This window comes from Natator depressus, chromosome 1 (assembly GCF_965152275.1).
Source record: "Natator depressus isolate rNatDep1 chromosome 1, rNatDep2.hap1, whole genome shotgun sequence".
NCBI classification, from domain to species: Eukaryota; Metazoa; Chordata; order Testudines; family Cheloniidae; genus Natator; species Natator depressus.
The window spans coordinates 178,259,660-178,282,517 of NC_134234.1; the positions used below are offsets into that span (position 1 = coordinate 178,259,660).

At 40.9% G+C, this 22,858-nt stretch overlaps 2 long non-coding RNA genes across 2 annotated transcripts in view; one reads left to right on the plus strand and one right to left on the minus strand.

Annotated features, from left to right (window-relative positions):
• Nucleotides 1-22,858, minus strand: part of LOC141983897 (uncharacterized) — a 255,391-nt gene that overhangs the window by 84,943 nt on the left and 147,590 nt on the right. The gene's annotated exons all lie outside the window — the stretch shown is intronic.
• LOC141983888 (uncharacterized) overlaps nt 13,159-22,858 on the plus strand; it is a 28,973-nt gene continuing 19,273 nt past the window's right edge. Inside the window, exons 1-2 of the long non-coding RNA XR_012638560.1 lie at nt 13,159-13,246; nt 13,835-13,881. This is a non-coding gene — a long non-coding RNA (uncharacterized LOC141983888). The remainder of the gene's footprint in view (nt 13,247-13,834; nt 13,882-22,858) is intronic.

The window sequence follows — 22,858 nt, forward strand, 5'->3', positions numbered from 1 at the left end:
TCTTCACTGCAGGCTAAATCAGAACAGCTGCAATCAATGCAGAGGCGTCAATTTAGCGGGTCTCGTGAAGACGCAATAAGTTGATAGCAGAGCACTGTCCCGTTATCTTCAGTACTCCACCTCAACGAGAGGCGGAAGCTGTATCAATGGGAGAGCGTCTTCTCCCAACATAGCATGGTATCGACACTGAAGTAAGTCGATGTAAACTGCATCGACTTAAGCTACATATGTTATGTAACTTAAGTTCCGTAACTTACACTGACTTACCCTGCAGCGTAGACAGATAGAACAACGCCTCAGTGTAGACAACGCCTCAGGAGCAAGGAATTACCCAATCATTCTGTTTTTTTTTAAATCCATGTCTTATTGGGTTACATGCCCAACAATAACAGTGGAAGCAATAAGACTCAAATGATCATGGTCAAAATATTTTGCAGATCCATTTCCCCAAAATGTGCAGACCTGCAGAACAGCCGTCCAGAAATAAATAAAACACAAACCACTTACATAAAAGTTAAGGGATTTCACCTCCCCTCCTCCTACATTTATTTTAGAGATGATCCAGCTTGGCAAATGTTGGAACCATATCCAAATTTATCCAAAATTTGGGGTGATCACATCTAGGGCTGAGGTTCACACCCAACACTAAATTTCTTGTTGCCTTTTTTCTGTCTGTACATCCATCTTCTTCCTTTACCCTCCTTCTATCGTTCATTTTGCCACAATATTTTTCATTTTTCTGTAAAAGCAAGACACTTTCCTTTATTAGCAATGATTGTGGCTTCTCCCTTTGCCTTATTTTGTTACCCATTTCACATTTCCTTTTGGGTGGGTTTCAGTTATTTCTTTGCCATTTCCCTCCTCTAGTTCTCTGGTACCTCATCTTCCTTGCTTGCCTCTTTCCCTTGTTTCTAACCCAAAATTCAACAGCAGTTCCATTGTTTCTCCCCCAACTACTCTGTAGATGATCAACTAACTACTGGCACATGCCCCCGCATGGCTGGGTGTGGACGTAGTAGACCATTCTTCTTTAGAACCCACTGCCAGTAGTTGCTCTGGTCTTGGGGTGATCTGCCTCTTCTTGTGATTTGGCCCTCAAGCCAGCTCACATTTTAGTTCCACCCCTTCCAATGTAACAAAGTCCAAAATCCGTACAAAAGGTCTTTGGCCTCTATTCTACTCTGAGCCCCATGATCCCGCACACCTTTTTCTCAGGCTTTTCATTTGTCCTTAGCCCCTTCTCAGAGGTCTCTGGCCACCTTCCCCAGTGGCTGATAGGAAATCCCAGGACTTCCCACTATACCGGGTTCCAGTCTAGTGTCCCTATAACCAGCAGGCAAGTTCTGCTCTGTCAGCTCCTTGCTACTGCCTCCCTGAAGTTCTTCCTACCTTCCTTTTCAGGCCTTCCCCACACAGCATCTCATGATTCACCCTTCTTTCGGGGCCAGGACTTGTAGGGTTCTCCCTTGGAATCGCCAAATAAATCCCAAACTAAAAAGTACAAACATTACTCCCTCATTTGTCAGAGCTCACCTCCGGAGCCTTCTCTGTCATGTTGACTTGTCTCTCTCCTGGCCTCTTGCCACATTTTTTCTACTCAGGAGAGAATCCTCTGGGTCAGCTATCTCTCTGGGCTTTCTCTTCCACCCTTCTGATCTAATGCCTCTAACACCAAGAAAGGGACTGCAGTGTTCTTTCCCCTCTCTCCCTAAAGTTCTTTTCTACTCTTTACCTCCTTTCTTTATAGTCACCACCCAGCTCCTTCCCCACCTGGGCTTCATCTTTAATCAGGCCTGGCCAACCTTCCATGTGCAGCCAGATGGGTTAATTGCCCTCTCGTGCCCATTTTAAACTTTTCTGAGAAAGGATGTTGTTTCCACTCTATTATCCACAGCAGTTTACTCTCTTCTAATCCTTTCATCCCTCCTTTTGTATCTCTTTTTTCGTCCCTCTGTCTTTATCTATTCCATTCTCTCTCTCTTCCTTTCCTTGCCACGAATTCCCTACTCTGAATCAGCCACTGGTTCTCCCTGGACTCATCTCAACTACTTAACTTTTGCTCTTACTGGAAACACTAAGTGGGACTATTATTATAATCCATTGTATTTTGCAATATCTTCTTTCACTTTTAAAAAAAAAAGGGATCTACTGGTCTCCTACATGCGCATGCTACACAGAATGGAAACAATTATCACAATTTCTCTCCCTTAGCACTAGCTGGGATGGGTTACAAGCACTTTGGAGGAGAGGATTAGAATTCAAAGTGATCTTGACAAACTGGAGAATGGTCTAAAATAAATGGGATGAAATTCAATAAGGACAAGTGCAAAGTACTCCACTTAGAATGGAATGATCAGTTGCACAAATACAAAATGGGAAATAACTGCCTAGGAAGCAGTACTGCAGAAAAAGATGTGGGGGCTATTGTGAGTCAAACTAAATATGAGTCAACAATGTAATATTGTTGCAAAAAGCAAACATCATTCTGGGATGTATTAGCGGGAGTGTTGTAAGCAAAATACAAGAAGTAATTCTTCTACTCTACTCATCCCTGATAAAGTCGCAGCTGGAATATTGTGTTCAGTTCTGTGCACCACACTTCAGGAAAGATGTGGACAAATTGGAGAAAGTACAGAGGTCAGCAACAAAAATGATCAAAGGTCTAGAAAATATGACCTATGAGGAAAGTTTGAAAAAATTGATTTTGTTTAGTCTACAGAAGAGATGTCTGAGGGGAGATATGAAAACAGTCTTCAAGGTACATAAAAGGTTATCATAAAGAAGAGGGTGATAAATTGTTCTCCTTAACTGCTGAGGACAGGACAAAAAGTAATGGGCTTAAATTGCAGCAAGGGAGATTTAGGTCAGACATTAGGAAAAGCTTCCTAACTCTCAGGGTAGTTAAGCACTGGAACAAATTACCTAGGGAGGTTGTGGAATCGCCATCATTTTAGGTTTTTGAAGAACAGGCAAGAGAAACAGGCATGGTCTAGATAATACTTAGCACTTTGTCAGTGTGGGGGACTGGAATAGAAGACCTATCCAGGTCCTTTCCAGTCCTACATTTCTGTGATTCTATGAACTGCACTGATTTGAGCATTACCACTTATTTGGTCTTCAGAAAGTTACTCTCTCTTGACAGGGAACATAAATTATCAGTTTAATTTTTCAAAAGACATTTTGCTGGGTACCTTTTTAACATTCGAGAATTAATTTTCCTTAAACCAATGGCAGCACTCTATGTAAATTTGTGTGTGTTCTTATACTGTTCAGCAACACACCTCCCCCCTGCACTTGCTCTAATGAATCACAAAGGGTCAGACCCAAATTGGAAGACCACAGAGAAAGGAGAAAAAGATAGATTTGTTTTTTTATGCTATGCCCCTCCAATGATGTTGTAGCGACTTTGTTCCACTAGAACAGGTCCTTCCTGTAGCTTCTGAGACACAGAATACAGCCCGACTAGATTAAATCTTATTCATACATTCTTTTTTTTTTTGTAAATCTAATAAATAAATTAGATTAGTCTCTGAATGCCAGACATCTTTTCTATTCATAGTACTAGAATTGGGGGTTAAATATCCAACGGAAACATATGCCAACTTTGGTACCATGGAGGCTTTTAATGGTGACTAAATGTAGCTTTTAGGATAAAAAGTGGGTAATAAATTATGAAAATAAACACAGCTGCTGTAATCTATACTGGCTACATTTCCCATCTCGGTTTCTGCAGCTGGTCCCTGTCTTTGTGTGTCTCATAATCAGAGAGCGGCACTGTACTTCGTCCTGGAGGATGCGTGGCAAATTTAAATTTCCTACTAAAGCTTAACCCTTTATATTGCAGCATACCTCCAAGAATGCAATATGCCAGGATGAAGTCATCTGAACAAAGGACAGATCCCATAGGCCATTCATTCATTTTTCTACATTTTTCTGATTAACTTAAGCCATTTTCACTTGCTTAAAATTAGCGTTCCTTTATCTTGCTTAAAAGCGAGCAGGAGCTCAGAAAATTTGATTGTCATGTTAGTACCCCTGTGATTTAGCTGATTGCTGAAAGAAAGGACCTGCTTCCTGCTTTGCTTGAACAGACAATAATGAGTGACGGATGAAAGCAATAAAACAGACATAAGGAAATCATCAGAGGAGAAAGACCAGGCGAAAGACGTAATGAGACAGAACTGACAAGTAAATTAATTGTTTATTTGAGAGTCCACTCAGACATGACCTGCTTCATTATCTCTCATTAAGCTTTGACCCCTGCTTAGGCCTGCCCTGTTGCGCTAGATGTCCCCACAACTTCACTTTCAGACTGAAATTATGCAACAGACGAATTACAAAGAGTTGTCTCTTCCCCCTCTCCCTCATTGTTGCACATCAATATTTACTGCCATTTCAATACATCACAGTGGTAATTTATAACAGCGGCATCAACCTTTGTCCAGCAGAAGATCAGCTAATGAAAAAAAGACTCATGTTCCATCAAATCAGAAATATTCCGCTAAGATTTAAACTACCGTTAATGAAAACTAGCTACTAGAACAAAAACAACAAAATCTATCCAAATGCACTCAATGGGCCAAATTCTGCCAGTACTGTACCTGAGAACAGACACAGCCAATGAGGGTGGGAGAAGGGAGAGAGAGAATATTCTGCATTCCAGCTTTTGGGTGTCTCAAAAATGGATGTTCACATTCTGCAGTTCCTCAGTGACCAGAACTCCCTCGGAAGCTTTCACATGCTCCTGTGATGCATGAGGGTGAGTGCAATATGAGGAACTCCTGGAGCAGCCACAATGCAAGCAAAAGACAGATTAGACTGATATTTCAGTACTATTTTGCACAGGTTTTGGTGGCAAAACTGAAGAGGGCCTGAATGTGGCTCTACTGTGCAAATCCACATTCTTAGCGTAGAGGCTCCTGAATGCAACAGAACCAACAACAATATTTGGGGCAACATACAGGAAACCTGCACAGAGTGATAAATCTCCATGTACAACAATATTACAACTCTGTGAGGGCACCTTCCACCCTCAACAGGAAGGAAGACTTTGGGGGCAGGCCACAGTAATGGCTAGTAGATCCACAGCTATCAAAATCCACTAGCCACCTCCCTTAACCAGCAGTGAGTGTATGGTGAAAGATTTCTTTCCACTTTGGATGTCAGCAGATCTTCATGTAGCTTTGAAGATCATCATATCTGACATATAATCACATTACAATAAAGTCGTGTAACATTCCATTAGGCAACTATCTAATTTACAAATATTAGTGAACTATGGAATGATACCAGAGTGTTTCTTTTATATTGTAGAAAATCATCAGATTATACAGCCAAAACAGAGATGATATTGCCCAAAAGAAGCATGCATGTGAATGGTATGCAGTTATGGGAACTTGCCTATGGGCACAATAGCAGGAGTCAAAATGGAGGAAGACTGATGGCGGTGCTCTTTCAATCCCCATCAACTAAATACGCCTACTCACTTAAATCGCAAAAATAAGACACCACTTTTAGTAGATTGAAAAGCTGCACAAAATACAAGTATGCTCCCTGAACTTGGATTGCCCCCATTGGGGTTCAAACATGGCCATGAGCTCAGATGTGTTCCTCGGGTTTGGCTTTCATTTGGTGGGTCTTGAATGCTCCACTATCAATTTGGGCTTGGCTCAGCTTCCTCTCAGTGGGGCTCAGATGCCCTTCTGAGTTCCAGTAGGCTATTTGGGGTTGGTACCTTCTTGACTGGGGGAAAAAAGTGACTGTATTCTCCCAACCGCCACCTACTAATGGTGCCAATATGAACTGTCATTCACAGGAGATTATGCAGATCTTCATTATATGATCCTCACTCTTCTTTCCAAAATGATCCTAAGAGCAGTGAAATAGTTAGCAATGTTGGCATTTAAAGTACCTTCACTGGACATCCAAATTAACACCAAATTTCGATGAATGCGGCAGTTCACACTTGTGAGCTACTGTTTCAGGCTCTCTGCAGATGCAGGCAGACATCACTGTATCTTCTATAATCCTTTCACTTTCTCCAGGGATTTTTTTTTTTTTAGCTTTCTGGCACAAGAGAAGTACAGATTGCTCTAAGGCAATTCCTCTGGAAAGGAGAGACCAGCCTTGAGCCTCTCTGTCTTTTATGGAAGGAGTGTAGGAAGTTGTCAAGGTTCCTTCCCCACTCTGAACTCTAGAGTACAGATGTGGGGACCTGCATGAAAACCTCCTAAGCTTACTTTTACCAACTTAGATTAAAACTTCCCCAAGTACAAACTATTTTACCTTTTGCCCTTGTACTTTATTGCTGCCACCACCAAATGTTTAACAGGTATATAACTGGGAAAGAGCCCGTTTGGAAACGTCTTTCCCCCAAAAATCCTCCCCAACCTTACACCCCCTTTCCTGGGAAAGGTTTGATAAAAATCCTCACCAATTTGCATAGGTGAACACAGACCCAAACCCTTGGGTCTTAAGAACAATGAAAAAGCATTCAGATTCTTAAAAGAAGAATTTTAATAGAAGAAAAAGTAAAAGAAATCACCTCTGTAAAATCAGGATGGTAAATACCTTACACAGTAATTAGATTCAAAACACAGAGAATCCCTCTAGGCAAAACCTTAAGTTACTAAGAGACACAAAAACAGGAATCTACATTCCATTCAGCACAGCTTATTTTCTCAGCCATTTAAAGAAATCATAATCTAACGCATATCTAGCTAGATTACTTACTAAGTTCTAAGACTCCATTCCTGTTCTGTCCCCGGCAAAAGCATCACACAGACAGAGAGAGCCTTTGTTTCTCCCCCCATCCAGCTTTTGAAAGTATCTTGTCTCCTCATTGGTCATTTTGGTCAGGTGCCAGCGAGGTTATCCTAGCTTCTTAACCCCTTATAGGTGAAAGGGTTTTTCCTCTGGCCAGGAGGGATTTTAAAGGTGTTTACCCTTCCCTTTATATTTATGACAGAAGCTTATCACATAAATTATGTGAAGGAACGGTTAGTACTGTGCTAGTACTGTGCACTATTTACACAAGTCCAATTGCATGGTAATTTGTGGTGGCTATGGCCTCTATCATAGTTCATCTGTAGGTTCAGTTATGAAATTCAGACTCCAGGCAACTTTCCTGCCATCTTCTTTTGAGCCTACTGAATAAACCCTTGATATCATCTAACTACTGTGGTCTCTAAGCTGTGGTGACGGCTTCCCTTTCTGACAGATTTTTCCAAATTCTCATGCTGTGGTATGGGCAGCCCTTCTACATTCTTTATGGAGGCAGAAATTCACCCAGAAATCACTCCAACACTCTTGTCAGCAAACAATCAAATATCTGTTTTTCATCTCTGAAATGCCTATGTGGACAATAACATTAATACAGACAACACTAACAATTCAAATGATCTAATACCCCTCTCTCTGCTGGTCTAACTTCTAGAACAATGCCCTAGCTATTGCCATGGTTATAGGTATGGCATGGCTTAATATGAGAATTTGCTCCCATTCTTTGGATATAGTAAACTTTACAATTCTGTATTATTTCCCCTATCCAGAAAAGGAACAGATTAGGTTTACTGGTCATCCATCATAACCATGATGCTCTAACAGGGCCTAATCACCTTCTCCTGCACAGCCACTATTTCAGTTTTGAATAGAGGTTGTGAAAGATGCTTTTGTATGGAGCTCCCTACAGCTCTACACTCATTGTAAACTGTAGAGAAGAGGCTCTCTGCTTATAAGGATCCTTTGGTACCTGAGTTTACAGAGAAATTGCTTTTTCCCATGCACTCTTTTCAACGGACATTTTGTTGGCAATTTTAAAGTATTCATTCCATTATGCTGTGAGTCTTGTATACAGATCCTACACTGGGTCTCTCCTTCACTGTGGGCCGGGGGGGAGAATGAAGGAGTCACAAACAACCGCTCACTAACAAACCTGTTGTTTATAAGCCTTTAGCAAATATGCAACTGATTTTCATGGGGATGATAATATGCCATTTTGTTTCACTGTCAGGCATTCTTTCCCTACAAATATACTACATATAAAACAAGTGTCCTCCAGCATTTAGCAGAGACATAAGGAAAGGAACAGCAGGAAAAATAAGAAAAGAAACATCAAAAAGATAAAACATGAAATGACTATTCCTTAAAATGGAAGCATATTATTGAATCTGTGCTGGTCTGTTCTGATTGGTTACATGGTATATTTTCTATTCCTTGACTGGATAAGTATAACTCATATGGATCCATTGAAACATTTAATCATGTGAATAATCCGACTGATTTCCTGGGACAACTCTCTTACTTAAGTACTTTGATGTATTGGGGCTACAGTCAGGATGGTTTGAAGAAGTCCCTGAGTTTTGGAAGTGACCAGGGGTTAGGCTGAACAATCAGTGGTGGCACATTATTTCTTTGGTGGTCGCACTAGCTTCTACAAAATATAAGCTATTTTAAATAATTCAGATCAAAGTTTTCAGACTTTAATGCCCAAAATTAGATACCTAAATCTTTATTTGGACACTGTGACAGAGGGCTAGTTGTAGCACCCTGGTCACTTAGGTAATTGCATAACAGAGAAGATTACAGCTTACTTGGAGGCAATTAACCTGTTATGTTGACACTTCGGAGAAATGATTGGACTAAAGATATATAAAAGGCTGAAACATGAAGGAAGGGGAGAGTTTAGAGAATGAGCTGGGTGTAGTAGAGAAAGGCGGGTGGAAGGCTCGTCCTGACATGTGCCTGCAAAGCTGGGAATCGAAAGATTAAAGATACACATGGGGAAAAGAAACTGATTGTGTGTGTACTGTGAGTAAGAGACAATCCAAACAGGCCAGACAGAGGGCCAACTCTGAAAGAGTGGCTGTGACAGACTCTCAAACACTAACCGGAGTATGGGGGACATTAGCATAGAAATAAGTTCTAGTTAGGTTTTGGGGTTTTTTTAAAGTTATTTTTTGCCTTCTGTATCTGCCTAGCATTTCCTGCTTCACTGAAAATAGGCACTATTCTGTGATTTTATTACCATGAGAGGACTCATCACAACCCATGAAATCCATTGGATCTTTGATGGCAGAGAAGGAAGTATTCTGAAATAATTTCAAACCCATATCTTTCAAATGTCCCTCACTTTGAGGCATCACTCATCTGAGTCCCAAATTTACCTTCATTCCATATAAATATGATGTCCTTTCATATTCACTCTTGAAAATTATTTTGATCATAAATAATGAATTCTGAAGATTATGTTATAAAGTTATTTACACTAAAGGAATAATCTCATAGTATCTTTGGATTCCAGCCTGATTTGTTTTCATGTCTCTCATTTGGGTCTGTGTCAGACATGTAGGGCTTTGGTAGGGTGAGAGATGGAGTAATACAAGTGGCAGAGAATTTCACAGAAGGGAAACAATTTTAAATAGGTTAGTTAAGGCTTATTCTCGTATAGCTGGGGGGGGAAGTCATGGAGGGATGGAAGGTCACGCAGGAGTAAAATTTGTTGCTTTATCAATTTTGAACTGAGCATAGTGTTTTTCCTCTTAACCACAGGAACCACATCTGAGATATATTTTTCAAATGGTTTCAAAGAATTCAGAGATTTAGATCTCAATATAAAACTCCAAACAGGGTCTCCAGTTGCAATATTTGACAGGTAAACTACTCTTTCACATTCAGCTTCTTTTGTCAGAATCACTCTATCCATACCATATGTGTGGATGAGTATAGGCAGTTACAGGCACTTACTTTGGCTTAGAGCAGGGGTCAGCAACCTTTGGCACATGGCCCATCCAGGAAATTTGCTGACGAGCCAGGACAGTTTGTTTACCTGCAGCGTCCGCAGGTTCGGCCGATGGCAGCTCCCACTGGTTGTGGTTCACTCTTCCAGGCCAATGTGGACTGCGGGAAGCGGTGGCCAGCACAACCCTCGGCCCGCGCCACTTCCCACAGCCCCTATTGGCCTGGTATGGTGAACTGCAGCCAGTGGGAACTGTCATCGGCAGAACCTGCGGATGCTGCAGGTAAACAAACTGTCCCAACTCGTCAGCGTATTTCCAAAGATTGCCGGTCCCTGGCCTACAGATAAGATAAACTGCCAACACAAAATACCTCTCAAGTTTTACAAACTGTATTCCTTAGTATTTAACACATTACTTACAAAATCAATGACCACTGCTGTCAGTGAAGTCTCTAACATTCTAAATAATTTAAAATGTGAACTGTGTGGTATACAATTCTTTCTATCAGCAGCAAGATTGATTTCACTTAGTATCTTTGCTCTACAGAAATGGCCTTTGTAGTTAAGTTTTCAATGTTATAACAATAAAGCACAGAAGTCTGTAATGTGTAACACAAATAATATCTGTAATCCTCAAGTCTTATACACAATTATTCAAAGTAAGAATGTTCACACTTTTTTTATAATAGACCCAAAGGAGATTTCACAGAAAAAAATATTGTAAACAAACCATTGATTTTCTTCTCTATGGCTTGAAACTGAAATGGTGCTAACCTTTAACACAACAGTTCCAAAAGTTGCACAAACCTGTGTTTGGCCACAACTAATTAAGGTTATTTTATTCCTTATCAGTATAAATCACCCTATCCAAATACTCTGCATAAGGCCTATGCACCACTCAATCAGGCTCTTGGGACAAGGGTGAATTCAGTTTACCTGAATTAGGATGGCAAGTGAGCTCAGAGGTGTTTTCTGTTCCAGTTTTGCTGTTCATCACCAAGTTTGGAGAACACCTCCACTGACACATACTCCTGGCATGAGCTCCCAGAATAAAGGCTCATTGAAACCAGCTGACCCTTCTTTCCAGAATATGGACTACTGCTTAACTCTTTAGAAACTGGACAGTCTTTTTCCAGCCCTTTTGCTCTAGGTTAGGGTTCCAGCATGCATGATTCTTCTTGTATGGCTGCTTCTTGATGCACAGAGACTGTCTCCTCTTTTCTCAGAAAACTAACCTTTCCCCTCTTCTCTTCACTTTGGCATTTGTTGTGATATTTGCACTCTAAGTCAACAACTTGATATGCTTAGTTGATTCACTGCCATGGATCTGCGACTCAATCATAAGTAGTAATGACATACATACTTACTGAAATCTTTTTCAATGTTTGCAGTCTTGAACATGCCACATTCTGATTAATTTGAATTTTTTTTTCCAAAACTTTTTGGCCATTCTTAATCTGAATCAAAAGTAGCCAATGGAAAAAAGGTTTGGATATTATTTTGCAATGTTTTCCTCATCAATTAATCAATAATCAAATATTACAGTGAAAGGGTCCATAACAGCATCTAAACAGATGGATGAAAGAGCCACCACTCTATGACAGGACTACCTTGCCGATTTGCTGGCCTTTATAATGTCCCTGGATGACCTGGACTCCGTCATCTTTTCGGATGGGCATAGAGCGGACATTTTGTTTCTGCCTTAGCTCTTTGAAAAGGGGGGAAGACATGATCTTCCTGCGAATGTGAGAGGGTGCATTGAAGTGCCTCTTGCGGTTCCTGCTGCGGTCCAAGGTCACAAAAGGATTGAACTTCATTTTGGCCCGCTGCTGCAAATTATGAGAAATTGAGAGGGAATTTTTTTGTGGAGGAATATTTTATTTGCCACAGTTTCAGGTCAAACAAAACTATTCATGAATTTGCCAAATAGCTGCAGCCAAAATAATGTTTTCGGCTACATTCACAGAAAGGCTTAGGACTATTCACAAAACAGGAATAGCAGCAGATTGTGGTGGTTGTCTTCTATTAATAGTCCACTGGTGAGGGACACCTAAATAAAATACTTGAATAGTCACTGGGTGAGACACAGAGGATATATCTGCACAGCAAAAAGAAAAAAAAGACCTGTGCACTGAGTATGAGAGCCTGGGTCAACTGATTTGGGCTCGCAGGGCTCACGTTGTGGGGCTAAAAATAGCAGTGTAGAGGTCGAGCTCATGCCTGGGTCCAAGACCCTCCCCCTTAGCCAGATTTTAGAGCCCACAGTCCAGCCCAAATATCTACACAGGTATTTTTAGCCACATGGCGCAAGCCCAAGTCAATTGACCCAGCTCTGAGACTATCCGCTGCGGTTTGTTTTCTTTCCCCTCTGTGTAGACGTGCCCATAGAGTGAGAATGACTGTATATCCTGGTAATTAGGGAACTCCTCTGAGAGTGGCAAACATGGGCTCATGTCGCAATTCAACAAATATTTAGTTATTTATTCAAAGTGAAACAGTTTTAACAGGAGAGATTGAGACACCTCCACCCCAGATTAGACAACAGCCCAGTGGTTAGGAAACTCACCTGGGAGGAGTCAGACCTGGGTTCAAGTTCTTGGCTCCAGAGTAGGGATCTGAACCTGGATCTCCCATGTGTCAGATGAGTCCCCCAGCCGGTGGGCTGCTGAATGTAAGGGGAGGCAAAGGAAGTGCTGAGAGGAATAGCATCTCCTCATCCTCCTGTTTTACGAATCTAACCCTTCATTTCCTTTACTTTTATTAAGGAAAGGTTTACAATGCTCTGAAATGAAATTTTTCTCAATTTTTTCAATTCACCAAAAACTTTTAAAAAGTCCAATTCAGCTTCAATGACAATTTCTGTTTATCCTTAGCTGCCAGAAAACCAAATGCATCAGTTATTTACACAGTTCTAATGACAAAATATTTACATTAGTACATATCAGAGAGGTAAGCACAATAATATCAATATTTTATTCACATATTTATAGTCTGATCCAAATTTTGGGCCGACACTTTTACAAATTATGGACAATAATCCTGCTCACCTTATCTGTGCAAGCAGTCCTACTGAGATGGGAAAGGGAAGCAGAATCTGGTCCCATGCATCTCTTCTCATGAAAACCTATTGGTACTTTAGTACTTCCAAAATGTAAAAGCACTCATTGGAGAGGCAAGGTGGGTGAGGTAATATCTTTCATTGGACCAATTTCTGCTGGTAAAAGAGACGAGCTTTTAAAATTATTACTCAGAGCTCTTCTTCAGGTCTAGGACTGGGGATATGCACATCATTTACATATCCCCCAATGCTATGTAAAATCTGTTGTTGCTAAACTGCCAACAGATTTACTCTACTAGAGAATTTACTCCCTATGAATCAGCCACACAGATTTGAGGACACTTTACAATCACCTTTGACATGTAGTAAACAATGCTGCCTTTTATGAAACACACGGAAATTCAGCTAGCATTTCAATTACAGAATATGCACTCATTTCTGCAAATGAACGGGTAAATATAGACAATTTTAGTTTACCTACTTGGCTTTTGAGTTATAGTCAAGGGCACTCTGTTAGAGGACATATTTCTCTGTTTACGGAAAGGACTGATATCTGAATAGTGACTATGGTTTACAAACGTGGTGAGATTTCTGAAAAAAATAGAGTTCATTAAAATTGAAGCTATATGGCCCATCTATTCCATTACTAGATCAGAGGAGCTGATACTGTGTATGCATAGCTGTTTTCTAATGGTACCTTTTTACAGCTTTGCAAATGTAAAAATGTGTCCTTGGACAAAGTCAGACAGGATTTTTTGCAGATCACATCATTTGTACAATATACTGCAGATTTTATTTCTAGATTAGTTTGCCTGCATGCAAAATATTGTAATTAGAATCTTATCCAAAAGCCACTGACGTTCATGGTAATCTTTCCACTGACTTCGGTGAGCTTTGGAACATACCAGTATTCAGTAACAAAGATAACTCAAAACTGTAAACCTCAAAAATAAACTTGCTCTGAATACTTCTAAATAGCCAAACTTAAAGGACCATTTAATATATTTTTACCTACAGTCAATTTATTTTTCCTCTTTCAGGTCCCATGCTACATCATCTACTTTCACCCTCTCAGTGTAAAATAAAGGTATTTAAAAATATATATCAGGATTTATCTACTCTTACTATGAATGCTGTCATAGAAGGAAGTATGTCCTGACTGAAGGACCAAATCATGGTCCCCCCCACACAAAGTGCAATAAAGCTACTTTGTGTATGGGAGTTATGCAAATTTTTCGACCTTCAAGTAGGGTCCCAATGTTCCTATGTAATCAGGTAATGCAGTTGAAGGGAGTAGTAGAGTAAGTTCTCCCTGCTCTGTGTTTTGGTTCAACTGAACCATGCCACCGAGAAATCTATAACCCCTGTCATTCTTTGGACCTTCCCACAATGTTCCCCTTCACTCCCCAGTGTAAAAAGCCAACAAGGTGTACAGCATGGCCACAGAATTCACCTCTGCAGTGCCCTCCTTTCTGTCCCTTGTGCACAGATGAAATGCTGCGGAGCTGATTCTCATTTATACCAAGGCTGTTTTACACTGCCAGAGAGAAGTAAAGGAAACATAGGTAAATAAGAATCAAGCTCTACATTTTTACTGTCCTTGGCCTGTGTGTGTCCTTGGAGTTGTAGAGATAAGAAATGATGTTCAAGATTTGGTGTTCAGGTAGGGTTTCTTTAAATTATTGTTACCTTAATTTGTTACACTAGGAGAATGAAGAGCATCAGAACTTAAAACCAAGCACTTGGACATCCAGCTTTGGCTCATAATACTCTGTTTTAAAGTCATGGCAGGCATCTTTGTTAGAGTGGAAGAGGACTTTAATACCTGAATGGTGACTGCATATATTCTGCACACACAGTTTACTTTTGAAAGGCTTTTTAGATTCACCTGGCTTTCATTAAAATTGGGACTATCTTTCTGGCCATGTCAATTTTAAATAAGAGGAGCTGATACATGCACGGTTGTTTCCTGAAACTAGATTTTCCATGAAGTTCCTACCTCAAAGAATGCAACCCAGTTTTAAATGTATTTGAATTAAAATTAGCTAAGATGATGAAATTCCACCTGGATGGACAGGCTGCATATCCTAGAATCTACCTACTTAGTTTACAGTTAGCCGTTAACCATTCTAAAAGGTACTATAATTCAGGTAGTTTAGAAACTAAATCATCTTCACCTCTAGCTCATGGTCAAATCAGAGAGTACGTGTAGGCTAACCTTGTGCACGAAAGGCTATGCCTTGGTTTATAAGAGAACAATTGTCTCTACCTTTTGGTCTACTGGTCTATTAATTAGCTATTTTAACAGAAACACAGTACTGTCTCTTGCAGCTCTTCTTCTTCATGCTACAATCTCAGATTGCAAAAGATAAGCAGGGTTTGGCCTAGTAAGTAGTTGGACAAGAGGCCAGCAAACATGTACAGAACATGTTACAAGAAATGTTCTTGGTGATATATTAGATAGCATTTTTCTAGGGGTGACACTAACCGTGTTGCCAAAGCCCTGTCTTTTGGATGAGATGTAAAAATGACTGCCTGACCACTTGGAACTGTTAACGTTTCCACAGCACTTATTGTCCAGAGACAGCTGGCCTGATTCTCCACTGTCTTCCACCAGCATTACACCAGTGTAACTTCATTAGAAATAGTCTTCATTTACATTGATGCAAAAGGAGACTCAATCACAAGATGCTTTCCAGCAAAATTTTAATTGGGTTAAGTACAGCCTGCTAACCTGAATTTCAAATGAGATACAGTCTACTTCTTCACATCTTAACTGCTGTGTTCACTATGCACTGTTAAACATTTGCCTCCACCCTGCTGCATTCCACTGGGGTGTGAAATAATCCCTAAATACAATCAGTATGTGCCAGTTGAAATTTTTAAGGCACTTCAGGTTACTTCTTGATAAAAGCCTTTTTTTTAAATAAATTTTTATGTCTTGCTAAGTTACATTTGTATATAAGAAAATGTAGTACCTTATGGAATGTCTTTCAGTTAAAAATCAAGATTGCTACACAACTGGAACAGGTAAAGATTACAGGTCTGATTATCCACTCACACTCACCACTGTCAGTGAACAGTAAGTCCACTGACGTCACTGGTGTTCAACTGGTAAGAGGAAAATCAGGCCCTAAATATCCATTCCAGGATGATATGTCATACAAACAAAAGCAATTATTGACAACCAGATAGATGTAAAAACTGTAGGTTACAGAGATCCACTTGGATAATTTTGGAGCAGATCATGTCACCATCTTTGTGGGTGCAGAGGGCCCCTTAGCAGTGATTCAGTGTGTGCTGAAAGCCAGTAAGCCCAGCTCGGTAGGATGACAACAGTATTTTGGGGCATGGGGGTGAGGGCAGGGCAGGGCAGGTCAGGTCCAGAGTAATTATACATACGATAATTCTCCTACAGTAAAAGGGACACTGAGGGCCTGAGGAGACAACACAGACTAGAAATTAGATTAGGTTTTTGGCCTCGGTGCTTAAGTAAGATTGATTGTGGACCAAATTCTTCCCTCAGTTTTACCCAGTGACTCCAGTCAGGTTGCACAGGTGTACCTATGGACAAAATATGATCCTGTGTGCCCTGGGTCAAAACCAAAATTCACTTCCAGTCTCACGACCACCCAAACAGTCACAAAGCTATACTACTCTACCTGCTGTATTTTGAACATAGGAATTGCCATGCTGGATCAGACCAGTGGTTCATCTGGTCCAGTACCTTGTCACTGACAAATACCACCTGATATTTTTTTTAAAGAAAAAAAGTCGTCTTATGCACAACATGTAATTAATCTGTGGAACTCAATGATGCTAGGTATCATGAAGGCCAAAAGAACAGGATTCATCAACAGTAGATAGTTATAAGGAGGATAATTAAAATATCCACACTTGTTAAATAAGATAAAAAAATGTTTAAATCCCAGGTCTTCGGGACACGACAACCTCATAGGTACCAGATGCTACAGAGGAAGGTTCAAAACACCCTGTTTATGGGGGAATTTCCTTCCCAACCCTATCGTTTAGTGGTTGCCTTAAGTCCTGATGATTTGAATCCCCCTTTTATTCCCAGCCTCTCTAATGTAACTTCGAATGCTCCCATTTCCTGTTTTCCATACAAATGTCTACTCTTTGTGACTACTACAAAATTCTTGGCCTTAATCATCTTTTGCAGAAATTAGTTCCACAGATAAAATACATTGTGTGTCAATGTCACAACTGAGACATGGGCAATCTGACCTAGTGGTTGGAGCAGCAGTCGCGAGTCAGGCCACGTCCAAAACCAGGAGATCAGAGTCCAAGATAGGCCAGAGGATAAATCAGATGTCAGGCAAGGTCAGATTACCAGAAGATCAGCAGGAGCAGGTATCACAGGGGAAGCAGTCCAAAGCAGGGAGAACCCAGTTGCCTGCACAATGTCCTGTTCCAGGCCTTGGGTTAAAGAAAGGCTGGGGACCAATCAGGACCCCCCAGAGTTCCATCAATCAGATCCCAGGAATGGAGTCCTCTGTTAGAGTTCAGCTGCTATTCTAGCAGGTCACTGGGTGGCAGTTTGGGACTACCTTGCTATTAAGTGCCCTGTGAATCATGGCTTGAGACCTGTGGTCCCTAATAGTTACGTGGATTTCTCTTTTAGCTTGAAATTTGTGCCTTTATTATATTATGAGGGAGTAACCAGCAGCAACCGGATTTACTTCTAGATGAGTGATACTCAGACTGAGGCTCACGAGCCGCAAGTGGCTCTTTTAATGTGTCTTCTGCCGCTCTTTGCAACACACGATATTAAAACACGGTGTGATTTAATTATTAACCAATCAGGATGGTTTTACTACATTATTAACCAATTGCAGTTGATATAATAATAATACGTGGTCAGTCATTTTGTTGTGAATATTTTATATATTTATAAAAGCTGCAAAGAGTCCTGTGGCACCTTATAGACTAACAGACGTATGAAACAATGAATTCACACTATACTGAGTCCCTTTTGGGTAGTGCAGATTGCTAATTTGGCTCCTGAACCACTGAGGTCTGACTGTCACTGCTCTAGACCATTGTTTATACCGGCTTTTAAAATGTTCATTCATGGAAAATCTGACCTCACAGCAAGTTGCCTCAATTAGCAAGAATTATATTTTTAAAACACTGTATATTAGAAAACTTCCAAAGTCAGAAGTATACTATGAATTCTATGAGTTTAGAAACTCTTGTTCACTAACACTGTTTTTTCCCCCCTTGTTGAGAGAGTTTCTGGAAGATTCAGAACCTGACATGCCATCATGATGCATGAGGTGCAAACGTAAACATTAGAACCGATTATTACATTGGCACATTTTGTCTTCAGCTTTAGAAACAACAGTTTGTTAAAAAACTTCTTATGAATAGGAGAGATTTTTTCCACAGAACTGTATTCCGTTTTTTAAAGCCTTGTAAATAATATTGTCTGTAGTATTTCCCTTGGCTATAATACTGACTACCTAGACAGAGTTTTTTTATTCCTAAAATAACAAACAGCAAACAGCAACATTCATTTTTTCTAATCCTCTATGGAGTTATGCTGTTGACACACCAATAGAACCAGCCTTAAATTTAACAATGCAAGACATAAATTAACTGGAGCAGTACATGAAGGATATAAAATGTTTGAAAGGAAAAATGCTGGGTAAGATATTAAAAATAATTATTTTTAGCGTTGTCATTTTGTATATACGCTTTTACAGTCTATAGCTTCCTCACCGAAGAATGTATCTGGAGTTGTTAGGAGAAACCTATAAATACAAACTTATCAAATACATGTGATCTGACCTCAGATGTATAAGTAAAATTAGGTTTCATGGGGATAAGTTCAGTTTCAAATGGGAGCTGTCTGTATCTTTTAAGTCAATAAACTCCCTCAGGCTAACACTGCCTCTGCTATTGAGCCCTCAATTCTTCACTTGAACTTCAGAGACAAGGCATGTGAATTATTACACAGATGAATAATGATTATTCACCAAGACTATCCTCCCTAAAAAACAAGTTGTCTCACTGGACAGTCCATAAATATTAATAAAAGCCTATGCTGCAGGAATCAGTGAAAGATCAGAGAAGTATCCAGAACCTCTGTAGTAGAGCTTGCCTAAGGGGATATGATACTACCTAGGCAGGATGGATTAGTGTAACCATGATGAAGGTGGATAGCAAATCTCTTAAATCAGAAAGGAAACAATTTATGAAGAACAGTGATATTGTTGGGTGAAAAAAGCACTGATATTTACCTAAGTTTCATAATGGCAGTGAAATTGAGTTTTAAAGGGACAGGAAAATAAACAGTTCCTTTGTCAATATGGTTTAGAAGGAGGTGGATTTTAAATTTAATAGATGTAGTATATTTAAATAATATTTATAATGATGCTCATTATAAAGTTATTTTAATGCAGCCAGATCAGCTCACAATGTGATCACCTATACCCCTATAGCCAGTTATACTGCATAAAGCAAATATTCTGATTAATTAAACAGAAGTCTAAGATGATGGAATGGATATTTAAGATTTCTGTGGTATGAGGTCACATTACTTATGTGTCACGAGTGAGTTATGGAGGCCATGCCAAATGAGTGCCAATTAAATCTTTATAACCAAACATACTATCACACAGACTGCACCAGCCAACTATTTTTAAAAAGTATTTATAAGTGTTTTAAAAGACTCTTAGAATTTCACTTTTTCCATCTCCTTCGACTTCTAAAACCAGGTACCTTAGTTAGAATGGACCAGAACATCTGATGTGGCTGAGCTACACTTGGAGCACCAGAGGAAGAGAAAATGTCCACCTCATTTACACCTCTGCACCTTTAGCCCCTGATCCTGTGCTACTGGATCAGCGGAGGCCTGCTCAGCCAAGGGTAGAAGTTAGAGCTGCCCCCAGGCCATTCCGTTGGAGCAGAAAGTGATTTGCCTCCTTCTTCCTTTGCACAGAATGCCTGCTAGTGCTTGGGGAAGCCAGAAGCAGATGACATAGCACCATCTTCGGCAGGTTTACATTTCCCTACACAAGAGGAATGCCCATACGGATATTTAACCTAGTTCACTGTCCTGTTTGTACCATTAGTTCAAAAGTGGCTCTGAGTCAAACTGCATGGTCCCCAGAGGAAAAGAAATGACACAGCAAAAAAAAATCCAATAAAAGTTACTTAAAATGAATTTTCACTGTATAACCATGTTGTGATTTTAAGATTCAATATGCCAGGACAATCAAGCGAAGAGCAAGTTCCATACCCTATTGGAAACTGGGATTCTCTTCCTTCCAGTCATGTAAAGCTCTAGTATCTCTTTTTCAAGTAGCATCCCTATGAGTGCTGTAGGAGAGGTAGCATCCATGCACCTGGGATTGGAGATCTTCGGGAGCAGTACCCGTTGGGACGCACATGTGCTCTTTCCCATCTCGCACTGTGAGGTGCGTCTACATAGCGCTGTGCAGTCTGACCCTCAATTCCTTCTCTATCACCCTTGGTCTGGGATTGAATCCCTAGCAGAGCCCTTCATATGCCTTTAGTGCCCTTACTAATATTAGTGCTTCTATTGCTATTGTAGGTCTTTCCTTTATTTATTTCTTCCCCTTATCCCCTCTTAATTATTTTTTCCTTTGGTTCTTTCCTCCCTTTATATTAGTGTAGGTTTCGTTTTTGTCTATGCCTTTCTCTACCAGGAAGCTCTCCCTACCTGGGTTATGCCCAGATCCCCTGGGTTTAAGAGGTGCCTCTCCTGCCAGTGAGTGACAGCCACTCATGGTGAGTCCGTTGTCTGGGAGAGGGGCACATATTGCAAAAGTGCACTTACTGCCTCAAATTAAAGGCATGGTCTTGGAAAGAAAGGGAGTTGAAATTTGAACTCTCCATCATTAAAAGTTTTCTCAGATCCTGGGTTTGATACCTCTCCTCTGTGACAGTCACCATCGGCACAGTCATCTTCTGACCTTCATTCACCACACACGATGAAAGGAAAATCTACACTCTCCCTCCAAAATGAGAAGAAACGGACCCCGAGTTCCCCCACCAAGGAGCTGCCTCAATAAAAAGGCATCCCACATGAGGTCTGTAGCCTTGACATCTTTGGGGGTGAGACCTGGTTCCTGTGACCATCTGGATCACCTCCAGTACCAGCACTAATGAGCATGCCAAGGACCCTAAGAGGGCAGAACCACATATAGGAACACCATTCCTCAGCACCAAGACGAAACAAACAACTTTAAGGGCACAGCACCGATGAAGTCCCCAGTACCAATGAAGCCCCCGGCCCAAACTACTGGCCATTCCACGGAATGCAATCTAATGTCAGCACCATCAATATCTTCACTTTCTGTACTAATACATATACAACCTCTGGTACTACTGATGGTTTTGCGAGTACCAGAAGACTTCAGCTACCCCAGAGATCTGATCATCTCCAACACCCCAGAATCGTCACCTCCCCATACGTAGCTCCCAGTGGTGCAGGCCTCCCCTCCAGAAACCAACTTGTATAACACCACTCTCCTTCACCATTGCAGACCACTCCACCATTCTCCAGAGAGGAAGATGAGGAGTACTCCTGTACATCTTGCTTTCCACCATCATAACACAGGGCTCCTCTCAGAGAATCATACTACCACCCTCCATACCCAGAGACAAGAAATGAACCATGAGGAAGATGTTACACCACCAACCCACATCTTCTATGAGAAGAAGTAAACCACCTTCTATGACTGGGAGTTCCAGAACCGATCCCATCTCAATACATAGAGAAACGTGTTGAGATGGGACCACTATTTTCTAATCTAGGGACTTCAGCTAAGCTCTGTCTCACCAGGCCCCCGTTGGAACCAGTGGTGACCTGTTTCTACATGCATCTATCTATGAAAACTGCATTTCTCATTGCCATTACATGCACCTGCTGAAAGGAGAAATAGGTGCCTCCATAGTGTACCCTCTATACACAATGTTCTACAAAGATAAGGTCACATTATGACCCCACGTGAAATTTTTACATAAGGTACCATCCTCTTTCCATCTAAACCAGCCTCTCCACCTCCCTCTCCTTCTTCCCCAAGCCACATGGCAGCCAGCATGAGATGAGACCATGGTATACACCTTAGATGTCAGATGAGCACTAGCCTTCAACCTTGACAGAACCAAATCGTTCAGAGTGTCGCCATGTTTATTCCGGTCTGTCGCTGAAAAATCAAAGGGGTCGGCTGTATTGTCTTTTGGAATAGATCTCAGAGTGCATCCACCTTTGCTACCAACACCACAAACTTTGGCCCCTACCTGTCACTTGCACACACTCCATTCGATCACTATCTACCTCCCGAGCCTTTTTGAATAATGTGCTGATTATGGACAAATGCCAACCTGAGTATTCACAGACACCTTCTGTCAACATTACGTGATCACCCATGTTGCAGCATCAGACACCTTATTAGAGTTCACTGTCCTATCCTCCTCAGGAGAGATCACTCCGAAGCCCTAGCCTTCCAACTAGGGGCCCTACTCTATAGTCTCCTATAGTGGAGCACCTGTGTAGGGATACTACTCGAAGAAGTTACTGATGCTCTTTGAGATGTGTCCCCCTGTGGGTGCTCCACTACTCGCCTTCCTTCCCTCTGCTTTGGAGCTGAAAGATAAGCTCTGCGGTGGAGAAGGAACTAGGGTAGTTGGACCGCACAGAGCTATATAGATGCCACTCATGGCACGAGACGGGGAAGAGTGCATGTGCAGCCCAACGGGCACTGTACCAAAGATCTCTGATCCCAGGTGCAGGTACATTACCTCACCTACAGTGGAGCACCTATACATCTTGAAGAACCTCAGTTACTGCACAGTATGAATAACCCTCTCTTATATCTCACTGTCTATAAGACTTTAAATCTCTCTCTGATCCAGGACTTAATAATGCCCATCTTGCATCTCAAGATAGACAGGGAATTACATGGCTAAATTCTGCCACACTTCTGCACATTCAGTAGAACCTTAATCCTCAAATAGTCCCAGTGAAATTAATGGAACTATTTGCTGTGTCACTACTACAGTAGAACCACAGA